Here is a 24,083-nt window from a genome sequence, read left to right on the forward strand (position 1 = left end):
TTTATAAAAAAGTAAGGAGGTAAACCATACATTTAGAATTTGGTTTTCTTCTATGCTCTGATCAAATGCACACTTAGAAAATACTAAGAACAATAATAAAAAGACTGAAAAAAACCTAAACTTTTCACTGTTTGTAAAATGAAGTACAATAACATCACTTTTAAAATATTCATATCATGATTATAATATGAAATAATAATGAAATTATATACATGAAATATATATTATTTCATATAAAATAATATGAAATATGTATATTATTTCAAAATCTGTAAGTTTCGAGCTGTCCAAAATGGAAGCCATCAACTGTGTGTGGCTGTTGTGGTTTTAGGAAGTCCAGTTAATCCAAATTGAGATATGCTGTAAGTGACAAATTCACATCAGATTTTGAAGAACTGTTATTAAAAATATGTATAGATGTAATCTAATATATACATAGAATCTACTTTCTTTTTGAAAGATATTTTTACTGATGGTGGACTCTTGGATTGATAGTTTTATCTTTCAGTACATTAAAAATATTATTGCATTGTTTCATGGTTTCTCATAAAATTCAGCTAAAATTTTTAACTTTGTTCCTCTGTAACTAATGTGTGCCTTTTATTTCTGTTACCAAAATGTTCACTCTGACTTTTGTTTTCACTCGTTTGAATATGATATGCCTATGTATGTGGCTATGTTTTGTTTTGTTTGTTTGTCTTTTGGTATTTTCCTATTGTTCTCTGAGTTTTTGGATCTGCTGTTCGACGTGTGTCATTTTTAGAAAATTCTTGGCCATTATTTTTAAAAATATTTCTTTAAAAAAATTTTTTAATGTTTATTTTTTGAGAGAGAGAGAGAGCATGAAAAAGGGAAGGAGAGAGAGGGAGGTAGAATCCAAAGCAGGCTCCAGGCTCGGAGCTGTCAGCACCGAGCTTGATGCTGGCCTCAAACTCAACGAACCATGGGATCATGACCTGAGCCGAAGTTGGATGCTTAACCAACTGAGCCACCCAGGTGCTCCTCCAGATATTTTTTCTAAATAAAGGTGGGAGTGATGTTCTTTCCTGTTCTCTATACCTTAGGGAGAGTACTGAAGTCTTCAATGAGATATTGTATATTCTTTTATAAAATAACAGGTCTTCAAAATATCATGTGAAATTTTCAGTTGTAGCGTATCTCAATTTGGATTAACTGTATTACAAGACCATAATAGCCATTAGTTTCCATATTTGCTTCAAAATTATAATATAAATGTATATTATAAGTTTATGTATATCCTTATAATATATATATGTATGAATTCATCACTAGCAGACATACACCATAAGAAATGTTTAATAAAGTCTTCAAGAAGAAGAGATATACTGAGATAGGAAGTTGAACCTACAAAAGAAATGTAGGGGGCCGAGCTTGAATAAAGGTAAATTACACTTTCATTTCTTAGTTTAAACAAATCTAAGAAATGACAGATGGTATAAAGCAGAAATAATACCAATGTAGTTTGTACTCACAGCACACAAAAAAGTAAAATAAGTGACACTGATAACACAAAGGATGGGAGAGAAGAATCAGGAATATACTGTTGCAGATCCTCTGTACCTATTTGAATTTTTATGACTATTTAAGGAATATATTGTAACTTCTAGGACATAAATAATAAATCAATGTGAGATTAAATGGAACCATAAAAAAATCTCAATTAAACAAAAGTAAGACAAAGGAAGCATAATAAGAAACAGAGGGAGCAAATAGTGAAAGAATAGCTATGGAGAATGTTCTCAGTCACTTCAGACACCAACCCTTGAGTTGATCTAAGTCAACCTAAATAAACTCAGGGCCCAGACATTATGGAACGGAGACTGGCCACACTTTTCGTGTGTCTTGTTCAAATTGCTGACCAAAAGAATTGTGACATGGTATAATAACAAATTGTTGTTTTAAAACATTATGTTTTGGGGGAGGTTATTACATAGCAATAAATAACACAAACAGTTGGGAATTATTAAATTGCAAGAAATAAAAATCTATCCAAATTAGCCCAAATAAAAATATATTTATGATAAGGATATAAGTGTATCTCAAATACTTAATTTTAAGAAACAGAGTTCTGGAGTGCCTGGGTGGCTCAGTTGGTTAAGCATTTGACTTCAGCTCAAGTCATGATCTCACAGTTCATGAGTTCGAGCCCCCAATTGGGCTCTGTGCTCTCAGTGCACAGACAGATTCTCTTGTCTCCCTTTCTCTCTGCCTCTTCCTTACTCACATGTTTTCTCTCAATCTCTCTCTCTCTCTCTCTCTATCTCTCTCTGTCTCTGTCTCTCTCTCAAAAATAAATAAACATTAAAAAAAAAAAAGCTAACAGAGTTCTGCCTTGTAGGTCATCCAAAGTGTTCAGTCAGCAACCTACTTTGTACCTCCTTCTAGTGCCACAGGGACCCTCTCTATACTCAGTGCAGATCAATAGACTGGTAGGTGAGCCACATTGCCATTGCCACTGATTGCTTTGTGGAGAGTAAATATAAAAAGATAGGTAAAAAAGAAAAACAGGGTTGATTTCTGTGAGGAAAGGGAAAGACTGATTTAAGGATTTAGTTCAGCATAGCCATTATATAACCAGAAGCTTAGAGCTCAGCCAAAGTGACTGAAATCCCAGATACTATATTTTCTAGCTATAAGCACATTTCTTAACCTGGCTAAGTCTCAATCTTCACATAATCATTTGTGATAATAACAATTTATAGATATACTTAAGGTTCAAATAAAATGATGTCACTAATGCCCCTGGGTCTCAAATAAGCTATTATTATTTTGGAGTTTTTTGGATAACTGGATAGTCAGTAGATTTAATTCACTAGAAATAAGAAGAATGAATTTTGAGGAGGGGTGTGATATTGTAATGTATAAGAAATATATATTTGGTCCATGTTTTTGGCACAGAGTTCCTAAAGCCCTTGGAATTTCCATGGCGATGAGAGTGGCAAAGGTTTGTTATGTTAATGAGGTGACTTTTGGATCCCACCTAAGGGTGAATGTTGGTCTAGAGGTTAATCTACCAAGTGACTAGAGGGTTGGAACCTTCAGTCCACCCTCTCCCACCATTGGGGAGGGGAGAGGAGCTGGAGAATGAATTCAATCACTAATGACCCACTATAATGAAATCTCCACAAAAATCCAAAAGGACAGGATTTGGAGAGCTTCCATGTTGGTGAGCACGTGGAGATTCAGGAAGAGTAGGCTGCTCAGAGAAAGCATGAAAGGTCTGTGCTCTATCCCCATACATTTCCCTATGCATCTTTTTCGTTGTGTTATTCCTGAGTTATATCTTTTTTTTTTAATAAACTAGTAATCTATTAAGTAAAATATTTCTCTGAGTTTTGTAAGCCTCTCAAGAAAATGAACTGGACTTGAGAAGGGAATCATGGGAACCTCTGATTTATGGCCCATCAGAAGCACAAATGATAACCTACACTTGTTATTGGCACCTGAAGTGGAGAAGGGGTGGTCTTGTAGGACCAAGACCTCAACTTGTAGAATCTGAGGCTATCTCTGGGTATTTGGAATTGAGTTGAATTGTAGGATACTCAGCTGCCGTCAGAGACTGGCATTTCAGTGTAGGGACCCTCCCTCACATTGGAATTGGCACCAGAACCTATGTAGTCAGTGTTACAGAAGTGAGATTTGCTAGCATGGCCCTGGCTCTTGGAAACATGTGCTTTGGGAAGAGAAAGGATGAAAGTGTGGAGTATGAAGAACATTTGATTCCTGGGCGGCCAGGTGGTCACCTGTGGTATGGACCAGCAGCAGTGTTGCACTCAGTTACTAAAGGTAAGAATTACCAGTGGAATTTAGAGATGGATCCAACTCCAAGGGAGTTGGTTCACTGGATGCATAAGGAAGCAAACAACAAAAAGAAAGAGGCTAGTTATATAATCCCTTGATTATTGCTATCTGTAATAGCTAAAATGAAAGTGAAAGAAAGCACTGGGTTTTGGGCCTTGATGCTAAACAAAGGTTAGACTCGGGTCAATCTGAGCTTTGGCCATTAGCTTCAAAACTGTCTAGACAGGGAAAATTGTACAGGGACTACAGAAAGTACCCCCCAGACCTGTGGTCACCAAGAAAATAATAAATGTGGGGGAAGGGCAAAATGAAGAAACTGCTGGAACAAGGGGATATAATATGAAGGGTTTGTTTCATTTTTTGGATTAATGTCATCAGCTTCCTGAGAAACTTTTACTGAGATGAATTATAGGAGTGACTCTTTGGAAAGAAGTGTCTGATTTTGAATGCTGCAGAGTAAGAGCATGTTTGGGTTGATGGAAGACCCACAGCTCACTATGGAATAAACACAAATGACTACATGTGTTCCTGAGAAAACTGCCAGCCTGGTGAAGGAAATAAAAATCATTATAAGATCTGTTTACTCTGAGAAGGGGAACTGTCTTTCACGAATGCCAAATAGAACATCCCAGATGAAAGAGGTGATATGTTTTACATGAGAGCCATGCAGGACTGGTTTTATAATGATCACTATATCCACCCTCGGAATATAGCTCATCACCCAGGCCATGGTAAACATTATGGTTAAGGAAGCTCCTTTCACATGGACACCCCATATAACTTAATTGTTGTAAAACCAAAACATAGTTCTAGAAACATTATGGAATTTGCTGTCTCAGCTTCCCTTCATGGGTCTTACAAGTGCTAAGAAAAACATCCAGTTAATTAATAAGAGAATGAGAAGAAGCAGAGGGAGAGTCAAGAGACTTGTCCAAGTAAGGTAGTAATTTTTAAACAGTTATTAAGAAATAAAGAAAGAGGAAACAGAGAAGGGAGAGTCATGGGACTTTTCCAGCAGGGTAGAAATCTTTAGATGCTTTTTAAGGAATGGAATGAATAAAATGAACATTGATTGGGTTAAAACAAAGGTATTAATACAGCATAACCTAAAGTTGGGCCAAAGAGTTCCCTATTGTTCTTCCAACATTAAAGGGTCCCAAACAAGTCCCCTCTGCTTACCCATTTGAAGAGATTTACAAACCCATAAGGTAGAGATTTCAATGAAAAACTTGACCAAAACCAACAATCTCTTGTGGCAGTAAGTTAGACAGGGTAATGAAGTTAAAGATTGACAAAAGAGCCAGAGTTTCTTGGTCCATTCCCTTACTGGGGACTCAAAACCTTTGTACAAGTATGGGTAAAATAAAAACTGGGTGGAGAAGAGAAATTTCCAGGATGCCTTGATATGGGAATCCCATTGAAGTGGTATCAAAATCCATTGGTGAAGTCCTAACTTGGGCTACAATTAAATGGAAAGGAAAAAAAATATGTAATGGTTGATCATATTATAAAAGTTGGAGTGTTTAAGCAGGCACTGGGTAAAGAAGTTGTGTCTCCTTTACTTGAATATTTCATGGGAATGGGCATTATATCTGGTGGGGGACACTCCCCCTACCTAGTATTATAAAACCAAAATCTGTTGATGAAGCCCTAAGGAAGGCTACAGTTAGGAAGGTAATGGCTAATAAAATCAAGTTGTAATCAAAATTTGAACAGATTTTATGTGAATGCTGATATAGACAAGTTCTCTGTGCAATAGCCCTACGTGGAGTATTGACTGGGGCTTATAGCAAGAGTTATATCCTTTTATAATAAACCAGTAATCTAGTAAGTAAAATATTTCCCTTGGGTCTGTGAGCCACTCTAGCAAATTAATGGAATTCAAAGAGGGGGGTTGGGAACCTTTAATTCATAGCCAGTAGGTCAGAAGTGCAGGTAATAACCTGGGCTGACATCTGAAGGGAGCTGTGGGAGCAGTCTTATAAAACTGGGCCCTCAGCCTATGGAATCTGATGCGATCTCCAGGTAAATAGTGTCAGAATTGAATTGAAGTATAGGATACCTAGCTGTTGTCAAAGAATTACTTCTTGATGTAGTCAACCTACCACTCCACTATTGCTTTGGAAATGGTACTATGACCTATCTAGCATTGCCAAAGCTTTGCAAAAATTATTATTCAGGGAATGTGTGGAGATGGATCTCATTTGTAACCTGACACTAGAGTTCAGCAAATTAGGGCAATGAAGTGGTAAAAGCATCCTGATGGTTATCCAAATCACCAGTACAGTGTGCCCCACTCCCTTGCCCCAGAATGGTCACCTCCAGGTCTAACCAGTTTATCTCAAGGACCTTCCAATGTTGGGAGGGGAGTGCTTCTTGATACTGATATTCAGAACGTGTTTCAGAGTAAAGGTCTACACAATTGACAATTTGTAGCTAAACAAAACATACAGAGGTTACCTTGCCAAGGCCTTCATATAAGTCTTGCAATGATTTGCTGAGATGAGAAGCACAGAAAGCCATGTAACAGGGAGATGGTTGTCCTATCGCATAACTGAATACAGACGACAATCCTAACAACTTAGAGGCTTCTCAATAACAATAAAAAAGAGAGTCAGAAAGAGCAGGAGTTAGTAAAGCTAAGAACTTTGGAGCTGCCAAACAATAGCACAATATTATCTTCTCGGATCTTACATAAACAGTGGCTAGAGATGGAGGCAGACTCTGTTAACTATAAACATTACAAAAACATTTAAGGAATAGGACATATCATTTTTAATTTCCAACACCAAACATGATTCACAGATCCATGTTCAAATATCTATCTTCCTTTCTATATTGCATTCTCTTGGAGGTAGGTACTACATATGATTCATTTTTTTATTCACTTATTTTTTTCTTGAAATTTGTCAATAAGAGCTTTAAGAATATCTCCACATATACGTTTACATTCAAGTTGATTAACATTAGTAAGTTTCATTTTAATACAAAACCTGTTAAATAGTTCTTAAATTTCAGACGGTCATATATATGTCATTTAAAATTCATTTTTGTCTAGATGCAGATCTTGATAATGAATCTCTTGATGATAATATGTACAGCTAGTTTGTCCCAAAACTCCTAATAATGTTGATAATTATGTTGCTTTACATTCTGCAATGCTCCAGATCCTCTTGGGTCTCTCAGGCTGTCTACAGCTTGCTGAGGTGAAACTGTGAGACCGTGTAGTAGGAGACAAGTGGCGGCAGGACGAGATCTCCCAAGTCCTCCGTAACAGTGTATTAATGTTTTTCAATTATTTTTAAGGCAGATTACAAGCTCCTCCATTATTTCACAGCAGATAGCTATGTCAGGAGTCCCTCCATCTGGGACTGGATGATGATGAGTGATAGTTCCATACTGATGGTAGAGGTCCAAAGATCTGGGACTCTGTACTTTGACAGTTTTCCTCCATTGCAGAAAACAAATGTGTCTTGTATACCATAGCTATTCAGTTCTTCTGTGTCTTTTTTGATATCTCTTCAAACAGTTTTAAATTTACAAACTGGAAAAGCACATAACCTAAGAAACTGAGAACAATTCACTCGTGACAGAGGTAGCCATGATATCTGAATTGGAGTCTGTTCATTTTCAATAGGCTTTTTGTCTGATGAGTCAAATTCACTTGTCTGCAATGAACTAGGTGGCTTCATCGCTCGCCACCCCACATCATTACCTGCTGACACCTCCAGTCGCTTATTATTTTATGAACTCAGTCATGAAGGATGCAATATGTACTGAAGATTATTCTGAGTGGGAGGAACTAAATAACAAATAAGCTGTAGCTCCTGGACTGGAGCTGTTATCGATCTGGGCAAAGTCGGATGTCAAACAAATATATATACAAAAATTACAATATAGAAATATAAGAACAACAGAGGTATTGTGTAAAGTGCCATGGGAGCATCAACCATTTAGTGCCCAACTACATCTATAGCTGGGGAAGTCACCAGCAAAGGTCAAAAAAAGCTTCTGAAAAAAAATCAATGTGGTATTTAAACGCATTTATGGAAATGGTACGAGCTTATTCAAATGACAGCGGAAAAGTCATTTTAGATACCAAGAACAGAGGTGCTGGATCAATTAGAAAGCTTTGAGCTGTGACTAACAAAAAATATGATTAAGTGTAGCTTAAACAATAAGGGACTTATTTTTTTTCACATCACAAGATTAGAAGCAGAGTGGTCACAGGGTTTGTCAATTAAGGCACACAATGACTTCATCCTATTTGATGTCTTTTCCATCTTTCCATTTTGCTCTTTTCAGTAGGTTAGCAATAACTCTGAAGGTTACAAGACAGTAACAACATCTCAGGATGTCACATGTAGACACATTGTCTCCACTGAAGAAAAGAGAGATTTTCTCTTCTGGACCTCTTTATGTTAATGAGGATCCACTTTCCCAAAAGCCTGCAGATACACTTTTCCTCAATTTCATTGGGTAGGAATATGTAACATGTCCATGCTTAAACCAAGTTCTACTAAAAAGAATTAGCATACATGATGCTTTTAGGCCAATGGTTGGGCAAAATCTTCCCCATGAACTAAGAGATTTTACAAATGAACACTGACAACTAAGTTGAAAATGGAGAAAACTAACTTTAAACCCCAATTAAGCAAAATGTTCTTCCCCCAAATGGAATTCCATTCTTCTCATTAGATCTCTTTTAAAATTATACTCAATTATTATGATTATATTTTTAATTTTGTCAATCAACAGTTTTAAAATTTTGTTTTCTTTTTATGTATGCCACACATAACATCCTTGATTTTGTCTCTTTGCACACAAAGCATAAATATTTAGTCTCCGGCCTTTAGCAGAAAATTTGCTAATTAATCATAATTCAGTCCTTTAAGCAGGAGACAGTCTCTTTCCCTTGACTCTATATCTCTAGAAGGCTAATACCAGAACGAAATTGACACCGTGCTGGTAAGAAAAGTGGAGCAGAGAGTATAGCTGTTTGAATAGAGCCAACCATGTATGCCTGAAATATGCAACAAGATGACATATGAAAAAAAAAAAACACTAAAGCAAAACAAAAAATACTTCTAACTTGGAATGGCTAGAGGATTCTGAAGAAATGGATAGAACACAGTGCTTACAAGGTTCATAGTGATCAAATTATAAAGATCTATGTGTATCACATTAAATAACTTTCTTTTGCTTCCTGTATTTTTGTGTCATATTCAAGAATTTATTACCTAGGCCAGTGTTATAAAGTTTTTCCCTGGGGCACCTGGGTGGCTCAGTCGGTTAAGTGTCCAACTCTTGATTTTAGTTCAGGTCATGATCCCAGGGTCATGACATTGAACCCCACCTTGGGCTCCACACTGAGCATGGAGCCTGCTTAAAATTCTCTCTTTCTTGCCTCTGCCCCTCCTACACTTGCATGCACATGTGAGTTTCCTCTCTTTCTTTCTAAAATAAAATTTTAAAAATTAAAAAGAAAAAAGCTTGTCCTCCTATGTTTTTTTTCTAGGAGATTTATAGCCAAGTCTTCCATATAAGTCTTTAATTCATATAGTTTATTTTTGTGTATGGTGTAAGAAAATTGTCCAACTTCTTTCTTTCTTCATTTTTTTAACATGGATATTCCAGTTTTTTTCATGTGGATATCCAGCACATTTGTTGAAGACACCACTCTTTCCCCATTGTGTATCCTTGGCACTCTTATGAAAGGTCAGTTAATTACATATGCATCAGTTTATTTCTGGGTCTCTATACTCTTCTATTGGTCTATATGTCTGCTTCATGCCAGTATCATACTGTTTTAATTACTGTAGATTTGTAATACATTTTGAAATCAGGAAATGTGATGCCTCTCTATTTGTTCTTTGTTTTAACTATTTAGGGATCTCTGTAGTTCCTTGTGAATTTCAGAATTATTTTTCCTATTTCTATTAAAAAAATTCTATTGTGATTTAGGTAGGGATTGCATTGAATTTATAGACTGATCACATTAGTAGTATGGATATTTAACAACAATAAGTCTTTCAATCCAAGAGTCTGAAATACTCTTCCATTTCTTAGTGTCTTTAATTTTGTTCATCAGTGATTTATAGTGCTCAGCATACAAGTGTTTCATCTCTTTAGTTAAGGTTACTCTCAAGCATTTTATTTTTTGTGACGTTATTGTAAATGGGATTGTTTTCTTAAATTACTTTTTCATATAATTCATTTTAATGTATAGAAACACAGTTGAGTTTTTCTATGTTGATTTTGTGTCCTACAACTTTACTGAATTCATTTATTTGTTCTAACAGTTTTTTGTGAAGTCTCTAGGATCCAGCAATACCATTCCTGAGTCTTTACCCAAAAGAATTGAGTATATGTGTTGCCAAAGTGATCTCTATCCAAAAGAATTGAAATCAGATCTTGAAAAGATATTTGCAGTCTTGTGTTCACTTTGTACTGTTCACAATAACCAAGATGTGAAAACAATCAAACACTCATCACTGGATGACTAGATAAAGAAAATGTTGCATATACATACAATGCGATATTATTCAGCCTTTAAAAAGAAGAAAATGCAGGACACCTGGGTGGTTCCGTTGGTTGGGCATCCAACTTCAGCTCAGGTCATGGTTTGTGGTTTATGAGTTTGACCCCCATGTCGAGCTCTGGAGTGACAACTCAGGGCCAAGAGCCCGCTTCAGATTCTGTGTCTCCCTCTCTCTGCCCCTCCCCTGCTATGCTCTGTCTCACTCTATCTCAAAAATAAATAAAAACTTAAAAAACAAAATAAAAAGAAGGAAATTCTACAATGTGTGACATGGCTGAGGCTAGACGACATTATGCTAAGTGAAATAAGACAGTGAATAACAAACTCTGTATAATTCCACCTATGTAAGGTATCTAAAATTGTCAGACTCATAGAAGCAGAGAGTGGAATTGTAGGGGTGATGGGATTGGGGAGTTGATATTCAACGATTTTTACAGTTTGTTATAAAATATGGGTGAGTTTCAGAGATCTAATGTACAACATCATGCCTATAATTACCAACATTATACTGTGCCCTTAAAATTTTGTTAAAAGAACATGATAAATGTTTTTAGTATAATAAAAAAATAAGTAAGGCAAGGGAAAGAAAAAGAATTTGAATTTCACCCTGAAAATAATAGAGTGATTGAAAGATTTCAGCAGTGGATGGTATGATCAAAATCAAATTTTATAAGCTATTGTTAAAGAAAATAATTCGGCTGAGTGAAGATCTTATTGGCTTTATTCAGTGATTTGTGAATTGGGCAGTATCCCATCTAGCATAGAGAAAGGAGCTCCAAAAGCTGTACAAGGCAAGAGATTTTATAAGCAGAAGAGACAAGTAACAAGGAAGCTATGGGGGGGGGGGGGGAACATTTCTAACTGGTTAAAGCAGTTAGTTCTCTCATATGGAGCAAAGAGAAGTCTTGGAGCTGCTGTATAAGGTAACTTGTGCTGAATTGCCATGTTCAGATTCATTGATGTAGGTCTTCCTTTTGTGGGAGAACTGAGCATAGAAACTTAATTAAGCTTTAGTTTGCTGACATAGGGCTGAATTTGAATGACTCCATCTTGGGCCTAAGCTGGTTACTTTAAAATTATCTTGGCAAAGTATGGAATATTGGAGTGGGGCAAGGTTGGAAACAAAGGTCCACTTCGGAAGGAGCTTCAGTGCTCCTCATTGAGGCAGGTGCACTGCTTAGAAGCACCTCTGAAGCAGAGACGATAGTGATGAGAATAGATGGACTCTTGGAAGGATTTTTATTGTAGAAGATAGAGGAATTCAAGATAGCTCTGTGGTCCAAGCTAGGGGTTGAACGCCAGTACTATAAAGCATGATAGTAAATACAACCAAGAGGAAAAGATGTGTGAAGGAAGTTGGAGTTTTGAATTTCTTGAGAGCAAGAGGAAAAGGCTGACAAAATTTAGAAATTCTCTCTACCACTTCTGGGTATCCTGTACCAAATATATCTTTGGTGCCTATCACTGGCCATTACACATAGGTGAGGTTGATTAGTTATTTAGTAATAAAGTCTGACAAATCTGGTTATTTGAAGCTAAATTGTCATTAGTTAGAACTTAATAGTAAATGGTTAGCTTTGAAGGCATGGTTTCTAGCAATTTCTTCCTATTTTTTTTTTTTTTAGTGTTAATTTTGGGGGTGGGCAGAAGGGTCAGAGAGAGAGACACACACAGAACCCAAAACAGGCTCCAGACTCTGAACTGTCGGCACAAAGCCCAATGTGGGGCTCAAACTCAAGAACTGCCAGATCATGACCTAAGCCAAAGTCAGATGCTTAACTGACTGATCCACACAGGCACCTCCCTCCCTCTTTTTAAAATTAATTAATTTATTTTGAGAGAGAGAGAGAGCATGAGTGGGGCAGGGGAAGAAAGAGAGAGAGAGGGAGACAGAGAATCCCAAGCAGGCTCCACACTATTAGCACAGAGCCCCAAATGGGGCTCAAATTCACAAACTATAAGGTCATGATCTCAGCCACCAAGGCGCCTCTCTAGCAATTTAACATGTGAAAATTTCTTTACATGATCTAAAATAAATTACAGATCTCACTGGAGTAAAAGTATGCATTTATGATTTGTTGATAAAATATCTAATGACAAAATGCTACCTTGAATCTTTATTAATCAAAACACAATCCCATGCATTTAAAATAGGAGACTACAAGTGTGTATGCCATGCATTATTTATGATTTATTCAATCAACAATGATTAGTGTACACATGGAGTCACAGACCTCTTGAAATAACTCCAAGGACCCATGAGGCCTCAGCACCCCATGCAGTGCTTGATTTTTTTGGTCTAATTATCACATCATAGAAATAAAATCAGGAAAATCTTAGAAAGTCAATAGAACCATCTAACTTCTGATCATTGAAAGCCTCTATAAATTTCAAAATCCAATCCACTTAAAAAATTTTTTTAGTCAATGTAATTTTGACATTTCATTGGGAAGAATGTTGCTCCTTATAAAAACCCATATAAGAAATCCTGATAATCCAGAGTTTTCCTGGCTCTAGGCTAAATCACAATTACGGTGATCTTCTCATTTAATTAATCTCTGGGCATACTTGCTTTCAGTGCCTTACATTACAAGACAAGCTGATCTCAACACCATGCTCAATTTGGGCTCCATATATTTCCAAGCAATTTTAATTTTCTTTCATTATTATAAGAATAAAAATTTTAAATCCTTGACACTATTTATAGAAGTCTCCCCTTCTCATTAGTAAATCCTTATTAATCCTATAAACTGGTGCTGATATTTATTTAGTACATAAAATATTCATTCTCTAACTTAGCAGTTAATTGCAGCTACTTAAAATGGGTTTCTAGATAGTGTTAAAGAGATATCTGGGTCAATAAATAGCAGAACTGAGAATAACAATGAGTCTAATTCAGCTGCTAGGTATACATATTAATCTGCCCCTCCCAATGCTATTTAATATTAAATTCACTGCTGTATAACATATTCTGAATAAAATCCTTTTTAAAATCTCACTTTATTTGATGGTCTATAGTTCAAGCATACATGAAGTCAGACATACATAATTTATAATATTTTTAATGTTTATTTTTGAGAGAAGGAGAGAGAGAGACAGAGTGCGAGCAGGGAAGGAGCAGAGAAGAGAGAGAGACACAGAATCCGAAACAGGCTCCAGGCTCAGAGCTGTCAGCACAGAGCCCAACACGGGACTCACATCCACAAACTATGAGATCATGACCTGAGCCGAAGTCAGATGCTTAACCTACTGAGCTACCCAGGCGCCCCAGGCATATATTAGTTCTAGAGCCAAAGGAATTATATAAGCAAATATTTTCTAATGGTTATCATTGGATTAATTTCACCAAAGTAATTAATTTATATTGCTTCATATACTCCCTAAAAGGAGTCTGATATTTGTAAACATTTCCTCAAATACAAGCACAAGGTTTGCTAATAGAATTTCTTACAGAATGAAGATAGTAACTTGGATCATAAAGGTCAGTGATATTGCAAGACTTGAGCTTTCCAGATCATCAAGGTGCTGTCTTGTCTGGCCACTATCCCCAGCAGCCTTTTGCCCAGGTTAGGACTCTGGGCATCCAGAAAAGGGCCGAATGTTCTCCTGTCCCTGCTCCATCTTTGGCTAAACAAGCTTGTAATGTAGTATCTATGTATATATGTTTCCTTCCCAGAAATCTATAACCTACTGAAAAGCCAAATTATCCCTACACTGTTTGTTGCAGAATTCTTTTCCTATCACTGATTTGAAATCCCACATTTATCAAGTGTCAAATGTAACAAAATCCTTTACTGAACCCTCTACCAGTTCCACTGATGCCTCAACCTATTAATTAGATAATGTATAATTGTTCTAAATGATATAGCTTCATACAATAGTTAATATCTGAGACAAAAAGGGTTTTGTCATTCTTTTTCATAAAGTTTCAAGTTATTAGTGTTTTGTTTTCCAAATGAAATTTAAAATTGTTGTTATCAAGATCCCCCAATCTAATTGGAATTTAAGGAGAATTAATATCCTTACCGTTTTGAGTATTTTTCTCTGTGAGTAAAATGTATCTTCATTCTGTAGAATTTTAAAATGTTCTTCATATAGTTCCTGTGTATGTGTCATTTAACATATTAATAGGTTATTTATTTTTCATGCTGTTTATTCTCTTTTATATTTTAGTTATATATTAGGCATGTTAATATAGTTAGCAAAGCTACTGATATTTTTTTTGTATTAAATCTGTACCAAACAATTGTTTGTCTCTTTCTTTTTTTATGTTAAATCTCTGGCGTTTATGCATATAATTATACTGTCTACAAATAAAACTATTTTGGCCCTATTTTTCATTGTCTATTTGGTTTTACCATTTCTTGGCTAATTGCATAGTGAGTGCATTCAGAATAATGTTAAAATTACTGTTCATCCATGTTTTGTTCCTAACCATATTAAAATTATCTCTAGCATCCATAATGAAAATATTTCTAGCATCGTATGGTTAAGCATGATCCCAGAATTTTATTTAAAATATTTTAAACTATTTTAATGTAAGTATTCTAAACCCTAAAATCCATTCAAATCCTATGGTACATTAAAATGATAATGCGCCATGAGCAAATGACATTTTTTTCCAGACATGTTTCCAAATTGGAAAACTTTAATAATCAACTTGGTAAAACACTAATATCCAAGGAGAAGAACCCTGATAATATCATAGCTGATGCTAGAAAATCACTGACAAAATTGCCCAGATATCTTTCACTTAAAAAATTTCAGATGTTGTAACCATGTTGTGCTTGCTTTGAAAAAAGAAAAAATATGAAGGCTCTTCTTTAGTTCATTGTATCATGAAACCTTGTTTGAATTCACTTATGAAACCATCTGGGTCCAGGGTGCCTAGGTGGCTCAGTTGGTTGAACATCCTACTCTTGATTTCAGATTAGGTCATGATCTCACTGTTTGTGAGTTCAAGTCCCTCACTGGGCTCTGTGATGACAGCAGAGAGCCTGCTTGGATTTCTCACTTTCTCCCTCTCTGTCTCTCTCTCTGCCCCTCCTCTACTCTCTCTCTCTTTCTCAATCTCTCTCTCTCAAAATAAATAAACAAGCATTTAAAAAGTTAAAGAAAAGAAAAGAAACCTGGGACCTAGGCAGAAATGGGATTCACAATATAAACAATCAATAGGGCAAGCACGTTGGTAAATCATAACGGACACAGTCTTGTACTCTTTAATTTTGGGAACACATCTACTGGATTGGAGCTTTTCTGAGAAGGTGGAGGGCAGAGAATGGATCTCTGTTAGCTTCCTCAATTCTTTTTCCCCTTGGCCTATTGATTTGTGTTTGGATTCTATATCATTATTGAGGTAAATGTTGGCAATGAATATTTGCTATAGTACCATTCATTTTATTTTTTCAAGTTTACTTGCATGTAAAGTATTACAGGAAAATAATTTGGAAAATTAATGTAAACTTCTATGTCATGATTTGTCTGTTATAATTTTGCTTTGTTGAAATTTACCTTTTTTCATGATTAAGATATTTATTATTATGCCTCCTAATTGAGGTTTCAGCCAAATATTATTTCTTGATATTATTTATTGTTTTGCCTTGTTTCTATTAATTTTATTCTGTTATTATTATCATCATCATCATCATTACCTTTGTTCTGGTAACTTAGGTTTAGTTTTGTTCTGATTTCTTGGGTTGAATTCTTAGATTACTTATCTTCATTTGTTCTTTCGTTTTTTTCTATTTTTTGTTATGATATATATTTAAACATTTTCTAATTTTAGTTAATTCAGAAAAATCTACAAAATACACATAAAATAAATGACTAAAACATTCAGCAATTATAGTTAGTTACCTTTAATATTTTGAGGTATACTACCCAGATAAGTTTTTATACTCATATAAGCTTATTAGTAGATGATATTATATCATAATACTCTTCTTCTACTACCAGCAATTTTCCTAAACAATTAAATAATAGTTTATGCTCAGATGCACACACACATACACACCATAAAAATAATAAACTTTATCATTATTTTTAATGACTCCAGATAATTTCATTTAATCTACACACTTTATGTGAACTAAGAATTACTTTCAAATTTTTACCCTCATTAAAAAAAATACACAGATCTTTATGACCAAATTATTTTCTTTCTCCCCATTACCTCTTTCCCACTAAGTAAATGATCTTAATAATCTAGTTATGTCTTAAAATACATATTTGAATATATTTCTTTGTGTGTATTTGCTTTAGACATCTCTCAGTTAATAACACATCATGGAAACTCTTGTGATTCATCAGTTATATATAAAACACATTTTATTTAATAGCTGCATAATATACCTTGGCTGATTGTATTATAATTTATTCAACCATATTTCTAATTATGGATATTAGAATTGTTTCTAGCTTTCGGCCACTTCAAATATATTTTTATGTAGCCTTCTATAATGCTGCTTTTCTCCCATAGAACAGATTCTCAAAAGTGGGTTGGTGGCTCAAATTTTGTATTTATGTTACATTTTAATAGCCATTGTTAGTTGCTTTCCAAAATGATTGTAGCAGTTGGCATTTCCTTCATCAATGTAAGAAAAGCCTAGTATTCCTGATCTCATCAGCACCCAGTGCTGGCAGCTTTGAAAGATTTTTACTGCTTAGTGAAGCTGACCCATGTGTGGACATCCAATCACAAAACAGAACATTAAAAGCATTTCAGAAGCCTCCCTTTTGCCTGCTTCCAAAAAACTATCTCACCACCAAAGTAGCCATTATCTTGACTTCTAACAATACAGGTTCATTCTGACTACTTATTGGCTTTATATAAAAATATTTATATGGTATATAATCCATTGTGTTTGGGGGCACCTGAGTATCTGACTTCAGCTCTGGTTATGATCTCACAGCTCCTGAGTTCTAGCCTTGCATTGGGCTCTGTGCTGACAGCTCAGAGCCTGGAGCCTGCTTTGGATTCTGTGTCTCTGTCTTTCTCTGCCCCTACTTGGCCTTTTCTCTGTCTCTCTGTCTCTCTCTGTATACATTAATTTAAACTTAAATTAAATTTAAATATACATTAATTTTTTAAAAAACCATTGTGTTTGGCTTCTTATGCCCATGCGATGTTTTTGAAATTCATTCCAGCTGCTACATGTACCAAGAGTTTATTCCTTCTGACACAAGGAAACTTTTGGAAGTGATGGATGTGTTTATTACTTTGATTGTAGTGATGGTAGCACAGGTATGTGCATATGTTAAAACTCATCAAATTGTATACATTAAATATAAGCAGGTTTGTGTATCGATAATAATAACTCACTAAAGCTGAAAAATTGCTCACTTGTACTTAATTCCATGAATAAACAACTATTTATCTAATCCATTGTCAATGTACATTTAATTTACATTTCAGCTTTCAGCTTACATATTACATATTACATTTCATATTACAAATGGTGCATATGAACACATGAACAATCTTGGCATGTGTACTGGTGAACATATATGTGCATTTCTCTTGGGTATGTAAGTAGAAATGGAAATGCTTGCTAATAGGGCAGGACTATTTAGCTATGGTAGCCAAACAGGTTTTCTTGAGTGACTTGATCAGTTTATATTCCCATGCATGCTGCATAAGATTTCTAGTTGCTCTAAATCCTTCAGTTAATATTGGTGTTTTCTCCTTTTCATTTTCACTATTTGGTATGTTTAGTTGTACCACACTGTTTAAATTTTATTTCCCTAATCTTTCATGGTGGGGAGTCAACAGATATGCTCTAAAATTGAGAAATCAAAAGATAGTGATTTAAAAACACTAGAAGACTTAAAAACAGAATATAAATCTTAGAAAGATATCAAAATTATAGCACATGTATTACCACAACTGTAACTGTCACTACAACCTCAACAAACAAATTAAGGAAAGCGCGGACCATATAGTTACAGTAAAAAACAAACAAACAAACAAAGCTAAAGTGTACATTCAATGCAGAAAAATGTATAACATACAGACTTAATGAGTTAGCATCTCTGCAAATCAATTGATACAAAAGAGATAAATTCAATTGAAAAATAATGAGACCTATACAGGATTAAATTCAAAGCCCAATCATATTCTATACAAAATAAACATGTTTCAAAAAGCAAAATAGAAATATTAAAAGTAAAAAAAAGGAAGATGGACAAATATGTAACAAGAAAATGCAAATTAAATTTAAATAAATTTTGTATTATGATGACCAAATAAAGCAAATTCAAGGTGAAAATAGAGACTCAACGCTCATAATGGGTTTTCTTTATTTTTTGGACAAAGTAATATTAAAATTAATTTCGAAAAGAATCTATGAAATATTCAAGAGATCTAGATAAAAATTAGTCATAAAATATGACTGAAAGTTTTAATTTAATTCTCTCAATCAATGCAATATAAAGTTGGTAAAATAATAAGTAGAAGATGAAAATTATATACTTCATAATATTGATTTTTTTATCAGTAATGAATCTTTTACTTTGTCACATTTTATATGTTTCTATTAAGATGATTTTCTTTTTTAGCTTAATATTGATTATCTAATGTGAACTGAAACAAACCCTACTAGATTATGATGTATTTTCGTTTTCATACGTTATTAGACACTACTGCTAATGTTTCGTTTAAGAATGGTTACATCTATCCTCATGAGGGATATTAATACGTAGTTTTCTTTTAAAGGACTTATCCATACTTCCACCTTCCATCTTTCCCCACTACCACATTTTGACTTAAGTTTAATTATTATTAAACCTGGATATTACTTTTTAATGTGACACAAAGACATCGCTCACATACCAATTACACCAAAGATAATTGCTTCAAAGGCATACCCCTAAGCCCAGACCAAAAACCTGAATCAGAATCTGTGGAAATAAGATCTGAGAATTTAAAAGCATTTAAAAAGCATCAGAAGGGAAACTTAGGTGTCTCAGTTAGTTGAGCATCACACTCTTGATTGCAGCTCAGGGCTCAGTCTCACAGTCCTAAATGAGCCCATGTTGGACTCCACACTGGGTGTGGAGCCTGCTTAAGATTCTCCCTCTCCTTCTATCCCTCCCTGGCATGCTCTCTCTTCTCTCTCAATCTCTATCTCAAAAATAAATAAATAACTAACTAAATAAATAAATAAATAAGCAAGCATCAGAGACTTATACACACTAATATTTGGTCACACTTATTATATTTTTATTTATATATTTAATTATTATATTTGAACTTTTATAGATTGATCTGGTAGCTTTTGAAAACATCAGTCGAGATACTATAATAATAAAATGAATCCGTGTACTTCCAGTTTTCTCTATCTTCACCTTCCCTCCCAGTTCCTGTATCATAGCATTATTTCTATATTAACAAGAGTTAAAATATTTGCATTCTAGGCTCTATTCAGAGTTTTCAAATTTTGTAGAATTGCTTCTGTATTTAAAGTAGTTTAATATCATACAGTTAGATCTTGCTTTTATGTCTAATATGTCAGTTGGAGTGTTTAGACTATTTACATTTAACATGATTGCTGATGAGATTAAATAGAAGTTATTCTGCTACTTGTTTTCTATTTTCCCCAATGGTTCTGTTCATCTTTTCTATCTTTGTTTGTCATCTTTTAGATTCTTGAGTATTTTTGTGAATCCACATTTTGGATTGGGTTTTGTCTTTTGTCTTTTGCTGGGTTATTGTCTATAACTTTTGAAAACTTTTCAGCCATTACATTAAATATGTTTTCTCTAGTTCATTCCTTTGCTGAGTCCAGTTACACATATATAAGGCCACTTAAAGTTGTCCACTGATCACTGATGTTGATTACATGTTTATAATATCTTTTTTCTTTGTGTGGTTCCTTTTGGATAATTTCTATTGCTATGCCTTCAATTTTCCTAATCTTTTCTACTGCAATTCCTAATTGCCTTTCCATTCTCTCAGATGCAATTTTCATCTCCAAAACGGATTTGGATCATTTTTTATACTTTCCTGTCTCTAAATAAAATTATTTAATATATTGAATAGCTATAATAAGTGTTTTAATGTCCTTATCTTCTGATTCTAACATCTATGTCAGTTCTTGGTGAGTTTAGTTTGATTTATTTTTCCTCTTATTATGGGTCATATTTTCTTGCTTTTTGTATACCTGGTAATCTTGATCAGAAGGGATTTCTTGAGTTTACTCAGTGGAGACCTGTATATATTTTTATATAGCTACAAACATTTTTGAGCTGCATTTTGTAATATAGTTAAGCTATTTGGAAACAGTTGAGTCCTTTCAGGTCTTGCTTTTAAGATTTCTTGAGAAGAACAAGAGAAGCATTTTGTCTCGGTCTAATGACTCCTCTCTACTGAGGCAGGAACATTTTGGGTACTCTACCCAGTGCCAGTGAATTACAAGGTTTTCCAGTACGGCAGGTGGGAATATTAAATTTTTTACCCTTGCATATTCTCTGAATACTATACCTGTAATATTCTAAGGTAGCTTTTTTCCATAATCTGGAATATTTTCCTTTCATTAAATTTTGTTTAAATCCAAGATAGTTAACGTATAGTGTAGTAATGGTTTCAGGAGTACAATTTAGTGATTCATCACTTACATATAATGTTGTGCTCGAATCGCGAGTCCTAGAGACCTCCAAGGAGCTGGCACCGATGCAAGTACAAAAGGGTCTTTATTACAAGCTCGAGCAGGGGCTCACCAGCCTACCGGTGTCATAGCAGCAAGGTGAAGCAAAGAACAATAGCGAACAGGGTTTTTAAGGAGTAAGGGATGCGGGTGTTACAGTACATGTAATGTCATCACATAAGCACCATTTACAATTACAGCTTTGACCATTTAGTGTCTGTGAGGCGTTCATTACTTTTGGTGGGACCCAATCATGACTTTTGAGAATCCTTTGAAAATGACCAATTATGAGGTGAGTTCAAAGGGCCCACGTGGGGTTCAGGCAAGCAGTGAGAAATTGGCTAGTTTGTATCTGCAGTTCCCAGCCTTGACTCAGACCATAGGAATGTTTCTTTTTACTTTTTGATTAGCTGAACTGAGGGTGGTCTGAGGATGGCTTTAGCCTTGAGCAGTCTGAGGCTTTTCCTGGGACTGGGACTGGGGCTACGTGCAGCCCCAGGTTTCTCTTAATGGAGGACTTAATTTTTGACTCTTCAATAACACCCCATGTGCATCCCAACAAATGCCCTCCTTAATGCCCATCACCCATTTAGCCCATCCCCCCACCCAACATTCCTCTATCAACTCTCAGTTTGTTCTCTTTATTTAAGACTCTCTTATGGTTTGCCCCTCTCTCTATTTTTACCTTATTTGTCCTCACCTTCCCCATGTTCATCTGTTTTGTTTCCTGAATTCCACATATGAGTGAAATAATATATATTTATCTTTTTCTGACTGCCTTATTTTGCTTAGTATAGTACACTCCAGTACCATCCACGTAGTTGTAAATGGTAAGATTTCATTCATTTCGATTGCGAGTAATACTCCATTGGATATATATACCACATCTTCTTTATCTGTTCATCCATTGATGGACATTTGGGCTCTTTCCATTTGGGCCATTGCTGATAGTGCTGCTATAAACACTGGGGTGCATGTGCCCCTTTGAATCAGCATTTTTATATCCTTTGGATAAATACCTAGTAATGGTGGGTTGTAGGGTAGTTCTATTTTTAGTGTTTTTGAAGAAACTTCATACTATTTCCCAGAGTGGCTGCATCATTTTGCATTTCCACCAGCAGTGAAAATTGTTCCCCTTTCTCCACATCCTCACCAACATCTGTTGTTTCCTGAGTTGCTAATTTTAGCCATTCTGACAGGTGTGATGTGGTATCTCACTGTGGTTTTCATTTGTAGTTCCCTGATAATGAGTAATGTTGAGAATTTTTTCATGTGTATGTTAGCCATCTGGATGTCTTCTTTGGAAAAGTATCTATTCATGTCTTTTGCCCATTTCTTCACTTAATTACTTGTTTTTTTGGGTGTTGAGTTTGAGTAATTCTTTATAGATTTTGGATACTAATCCTTTATCTGATTTGTCATTTGCAAACATATTCTCCCATTTCATCAGCTCCCTTATAATTTTGGATATATTCTTAACACACAGGTAGCTTCTACACTTTGATGAATATTCAAAAGAAATCCTCTGTGGTTCTCTGTAGGTCTTTATCTGTGAAATTTTCTTCTTTTTTGTACTCTGACTACAAATTCTATCCTCCTTTTTCTCCTCCAACTTCCAACTTTATTTCCTGAACCCAAGGATTTCACTGGACTCTATCTGTGTTCCCTCTCTATGTGCTGAATGCTGAGGATAATCTAAGGACAACAATCTGGGACAATTTTAGTACTAGTCTTAAGGTATTTTCCCCTCAGAGATTATTATCTAATGTGTAGTGTAAATATTGAAATCATACAGAATATGTTTCCTGATAACCTAAGAATATGTTTTCTGATTATATTAGAAATCAACAGCAGTAATATGTCTTAAAAAAAAGTCCCAGATACTTGAAGATTAACACACTTCCTCAGGTCCACAGGTCAAGAAGCAACAATAAAAGAAAATAGAAGATAATCTAACTGAATAACAGTGAAAATAGTATATACCCGAATTTAGGAGGGAAATATTGCTGAAAAGGATTTAAAGGAAAATTTATACATCTAAAAGCTTACATTAAAAATAAGACATAAAAATATTTAAGCTTCAGTTTTGAGAAGGTAGAAAAATTGTCAATTAAATCCAAAGTATATAAGAGAAATAATAAAATAATGGTATAGATCAGTGAAATAGAAACATGAAAACAACAGAAAAATTATGAAAGCCAAAGGTTAGGTTTTTTAAGATTAATAAAATTGGTAAACCTTTGACAGAAATAATCAAGGAGAAGGAAGAGAAAAATCTAATTATTAAGATCAAAGATTAATGAGAGGCTATCACTATATATCTAACAGAAATTAAAAGGTTAAGGGAAGATTACAACCAATTTAATGTAAAAAACTTAAATAGCTTAGATGAAAGGAACAAATTCCTTGAAAGATATCATATACCAATACCAATCTAAGGAAAAAAAAGAGAAAATAAGTACAGTCCAATATTTACTATACAAGTTGAATTTGAAATTTGAGGAAAAGAAAACATTCCTGTAAGGAAAACTAAGCCCAGATGATTCTATTGGTGAATTTTAGTACTTTAGAAAGAAATAATATTAATCCCATCCAAACTCTTTCATAAAGTAGAAGAGAAGGAAACCCTACCCAAAATGTTTTATGAGGTCACCTTAATACTGATATGCAAACTTGATAGAGTTTATAAGAAAATAATTATATAGACCAATATTCCTTATGAACATATGCAAAAATATTCAACAAAGTATTAGCAAAGTGGTTTGAAGAATACATTTAAAAAAGATAATACATCAAATTCATGTGAGAGTTATACCAAGAACCTAAGGTTGGTTTCCCATTAAAAAGTCAATCAGTAAGGGCACCTGGACGGTTAAGTCAGTTAAGCTTCTGACCTCAGCTCAGGTCATGATCTCATGGTTCTGTGAGTGCAAGTCCCATGTCAGTCTCGGAGCTGTCAGTGCAGATCAGATCCTTGTAGATTGGATCCTTGGTCTCCCTCTCTGCTCCTCTCCTGTGTGTACTGTTGCTTTCTCTCTCTCTGTTTCTCCCTCTCTCTCTCTCTCAAAAATAAGTAA

The 24,083-nt window shown here is 34.8% G+C and overlaps 1 pseudogene; it reads right to left on the reverse strand.

The window, feature by feature from the left end:
* Nucleotides 1-6,866: 6,866 nt before the first annotated feature.
* Nucleotides 6,867-7,514, reverse strand: LOC120221627 (annotated as a pseudogene).
* Nucleotides 7,515-24,083: the final 16,569 nt, after the last annotated feature.

Source organism: Hyaena hyaena, unplaced genomic scaffold, assembly GCF_003009895.1.
Source record: "Hyaena hyaena isolate Hyena2069 unplaced genomic scaffold, ASM300989v1 scaffold_795, whole genome shotgun sequence".
NCBI classification, from domain to species: domain Eukaryota; kingdom Metazoa; phylum Chordata; class Mammalia; order Carnivora; family Hyaenidae; genus Hyaena; species Hyaena hyaena.